This window comes from Penaeus japonicus, unplaced genomic scaffold (genome assembly GCF_977035675.1).
Source record: "Penaeus japonicus unplaced genomic scaffold, GWHDUDI00000001_assembly GWHDUDI00000003, whole genome shotgun sequence".
Taxonomy (NCBI): Eukaryota; Metazoa; Arthropoda; class Malacostraca; order Decapoda; family Penaeidae; genus Penaeus; species Penaeus japonicus.
In genome coordinates this window covers 20747368-20752367 of record NW_028234405.1, presented here as the reverse complement: position 1 = coordinate 20752367, position 5000 = coordinate 20747368, and positions in this window count along the sequence as shown.

Here is a 5000-nt window from a genome sequence, read left to right as displayed (position 1 = left end):
TGAGCTCATTTGCTTTTTCTCGAGGATTTGGATGTGCGATTTGAGATGTCTTTTTACATTTTATCCTATTAATATCCTCCCATGACTTTCCTATTGGTGTTGAGTTATTTAGTGAATTGACAAATTTCTCCCATTTTTCTTGTTGCAATAATTCGACTCTGTCTCGAACTTCTTGAAGAGCCTCCTGAAACAGTTCCAGTAAGGGAGCTGTTCTGTTTCTTCTGTATGCCCTACCAATCTTTCGAGCAGTGTGTTTTAAGGTTGATAATAGAGAATCTTTGTTATTGCTATATAAGTTCGAGGGAGGGACGCGAGAGTTACTTTACATTCTTGATTGCAATGTCTTGATACTCGTGTATCTTAGAGACCAGATCATCATTGAAGCTACATGGGCAGACTGGATAATAACTCGCGTACCAGTCGTCAATATACTGAACAAAATCAGATATCTTGTCAACTGGGATTTTTATCCTCCTCCTCTTAAAATCACTTGTGAGCTGAGCATTACAGGGAACTTTTATCTCCGACAATAGAGCAAAATGATCGGACATTAGGTCGTCAGTAATCCTGGATGTATGCCCGGTGTCATACAAATGAAAACCAATACATCGGTCGAGAATTCCTCCACATTTATGGGTGGGCTCATCATTACCTATCAGCTGTACAAAGTCATGACTGCTTAACAATCTCGAAAGTCTCGATCCATTTCTATTGGTGCGAACGGGATCACCGAGCTGAGTGTGGCGCGCGTTTAAAGTCTCCAACCAAAACGGTAGGTTCTGAGTAAATGCAGTCGGGCAACGCATCTATGTCAAATAGATTTGCTTGTGCATACAGATTAATCACATTAAGCGTCGAGGTTCCAATATAGATCTTAATTCCATGGAACTGTGTACCCTTACTTTGACCTTTATGAGGCAAAACTGTATGCGGCAAAGTCTTTTTGACATACATAACACAGGAGTTATGCGTTTGAAGCCCTTGTACGATATATAGGACAATATTTTAGGTACATGCCACCCTTAGATAATCTGCATTCCTGTAGACAATTACATCATTGTTATCGTTGGACACTTTCTCGCGCAAGATCGGGTAATCGCTTCCTAAGTGAGCAATGTTCCAACTCAGGAGGGTGATCCCTTTATAATTCGTCACCTCAGCGTTATCCATTCTTAAACTGGGGATACGTTTTTATTTTTTCTATGTGTTCGTGTACTATTTTAAAGCTGAATAGAACTTCCTGTTTATTTTTCTCTGATAAGTTCTTATTTCCTATTAGTTCTTTTACTGATTTCCCACTGAATGATCTAGGGACAGCTTTTTTCAGTAAGCTTTCAGCTTCGTCCTTCGTCATCCCCTGCTCATTTTTTGTGCGTTCCTTTTATCATTTATACCTATAATTTTTTTCAGTTCGTTGATCTCGGATCTTTGTATTTCAATTATTTCTTTTAGTTGCTCAACGGTTTTTGTAAATTCACTCGTGCTTTTTTCGAGAGCAACTACAAATTTTTCTGACATGTCTTTGACCGTTTTATCAATCATTTCACTTATTTCACTACACATAACTGCAGGAGCACTATCAGTTTCTCCGGCCTGTTTTGCAGTGTCTTGGTTTGTGACTGCTGGTCCTTCGGCGTTATCACTGTTTTCAACTGGCCGAGCAGCCTGGCTGTGGCCTAATTTCGGCCATTTGTCGGCCTGATGCCCCTCGGGATGAGATGCACCGCTCCGACGCACCTGGTGCCACGCATTACCGCGAGGTACCTCACTTGGCGCGGCAGCCTGATGCGTTGCATTGTTGTGTGCGCGCAATGGTTGTCGTTGTGGTCCCTTGCTCTCGATAGACGGTTTATTTGGGCAGTCTTGATGCCATGCTCGCACATCTTTTTTGTAGCAGTTTATGCACTGCTCGTGGATTTTTTCACCCTTTTCAATTTTGTTGTTGCACTCTTCTGTGGGGTGCTTTCCTGCGCAGATGCCGCACCAGTAGGTTTTAGACCTGCACTTTTCAGCCACGTGCCCCCAACGTTGACATTTGTAGCAACGCCGTGCAGGCGGATTGTAGTAAGCAATCCCCAGATTTTTTCCGGGGGAGGCTCGGGTCCTGTCCATTCGGCCACCACTGCCTCTTTTCCCTTCAGGCGCTTGGGCCTCGCCAGGTGTTCATGGGCTTCTATTATGCTCACCTCTTGATGAACACTAAGCCCAAAAATGATTATGTCGACCCTTGGCGATTTGGCCTTGGGTGCTGTTGGTTCGTGGAGCTTGATTCCACCGTATTCCGTGTTCAGAAGATCTTTAATTACATCTTCTTTCCTTTCAACCATTATGTAGGTGTGTTCATCTCTCCTGAATATGATTTTGGTGCCATGATGCTGTTTCGTGGCATGCAACAGCCATCTGTATTTCGAGGCAACATCTGTGTCTTTCGGAAAGTCTAGCCTTACCCTCTGATCTTGAGGTATGTAGCCTTCCTCACATTTTGCAGGTCGTAAGGGCCGTCGGTTGTTGTTGTTGCGAGTTTGTCCGTTTTCCAGTGGTCCGGCTTCAGCGTTCGATTTCTTTGGGTTCTTCTTCTTCTTGTTTTGCACAAGTGGTGAATCCGTCGTCGTCAGTTTCGTCTTGTGGGGGAATATCATTCTCCCTTTCTTTCGGTTCTGCCTCAGTGTCGTTTTGTGGATTTCTTCAATTTCTTTTGCGGGTCTTCCCATCTCCCGTTAGCGTCGCCGTTGTTGCCGCATTCCACGGTGATGCCTTCGGTGCTGGGTGTTGCTGGGCCTTTTACTTGTCAAGGGTTCGTTTTCCATTTCCATTCCTGGGTCGGTCGGGGCCTCAGACGCCGGTATGGCAGCACTAGCCATGACGTCAGATTTAACCCGGGGAGGGTATTCCCCGAATTGCCTCAGGGCATGCCTGGGGTCCGACAAGGTCAACACAGGTGAACGCTCAGGGTATGCTGTTGTTTTGGTTGTATTGCTATCCCTCTATTTGATTGGGATTGACCCTAGCGGTCACTCCCCGACCTCACTTTGTTGACAAGGGGCGTTATCAAACAGACGCTCCGGTCCAAAAACCAGCTCGCACGCTAAAACTGTGATCAACTCCGGTGCGAATTTCACTCACTTTCTATCACTTTATCACTATAGAAATTGTAATCACCATGGCACTTATGTAGACAAAGCGTCACTCACTGGCTCACAATCTATCTGATAGATTCGTAAGATCTAATTGTCAGGATTATCAGGTCACCTAAGGTCAGGTCACTAGGTCACGAGAGAGGACAAAAACACGTCTGCTCTGTGAGATCGCTGGCTCTAAACTGAGAGAGAGAGAGAGAGAGAGAGAGAGAGAGAGAGAGAGAGAGAGAGAGAGAGAGAGAGAGAGAGAGAGAGAGAGAGAGAGAGAGTGTAGCGATTCTAAATTCAAAGATATATGAATATATATATTTATACACATATATAAATACATATACATATGCATATATATGTATATATATGTGTATATGTATACATACATACATATATATATATACACAGATATGAATACATACATATTTATATGTGGGTGCGGGTGTGTGTGGTTGGGTTTGTCTATACCGTTATAAAAAATATATAAATAAATAAAAAAGCTATCCAATATCAAGCATGGCTAACAATCAATGTTAACCAAACTACTAGAATTCTGGAAACGAAAAAATAACAGCCAGAGTCACAGTTTTAGGACTAATCGAATAGCCATGCATTGCCTCTATGAAAGCCTCAGTATGTGGTTTGCCGTTCTGAGGACAGACCTCTGTAGTTGAAATATATTCCATAATCTGGTTAGCATGTTACAATATTTTTAGTGCTAAATAAAGCCAAACTATCACGGATTTAAGGTACGCCGGTTTTGCTCTATAAGTAATATACGTTGGCAAAAAAGTAAATGAACTATTTGTCACGATTCAATTAAACAGCTCAGTTTTAACGAACACTGGCGGCATTCATTAGAAAACAGTATGTCAAAAATGAAAATATATTGCCATTTACATAAAACGCTCTACATGCGCTGGTATATCATATAAATAAATATAGTAAGGTCACATCATATAATATGGATAGTTTCGTCCATATCAAACTGGGAAAATCATGCATAAGAAACGGTCGTATTCTTTACAAATTACGATGACCATGATCGGTCTTTTATATTTGGACAATATTAAATATAATCATTAAAAGTATAAGTTTCATATGATTATCTTATTACACATGATGTGTGAATATATTAGCGTCACGCTAAGTGAAATTCTAACTAGAAATGTTTACAAAATGAAGCAGTGTCTATACATTCCCCCCACTGTGATTCTCGCGCCGATTTGGATGGCTCGGCCGAAATACTCTTCATATAAATTTTAACTCGTTCTTTTTAGCCTTTCTTTAATATCCTTATTCTTCCCCATAATACCACGCCAAAATACAACCATAAGTATTTCACATCAAATGCTGTAAAAATCGGTGTAACATCCAAGATGTTCGTTCGCTCGGAAAACATTGGCAGCTTTGCCGTCGATATCTGTTGCCCGAAACACCTATAAGTGGTTTGGTAAATGTGCAAAGCAATTAGAGAGAGAGAGGGGTAAAGAGAGAGAGAGAGAGAGAGAGGAAGGCTTCTTTCTTCTATCAATTCTTCTCTTATCTATCTCTATCTGATGCTCTTCTCTGTATCGCTGTCTGTAGATCTGGCTTCTCTCTCTCTATCTCGATATCTATTTATCTCGCCGTCTCTATAAGCGAGACAAACCTGCTCGAGCGCTGGGAGAGAGAGAGGAGAGAGAGAGAGAGAGAGAGAGAGAGAGAGAGAGGAGAGAGAGAGAGAGATGTGAATGAGCTAGAGAAGAGTGAATGAGAGTAGAGGAGGGAGAGAGAGAGAGAGAGAGAGAGAGAGAGAGAGAGAGAGAGAGAGAGAGATAGATAGATAGAGAGAGAGAGAGAGAGAGAGAGAAAAAACTTAAAACGAAAAAC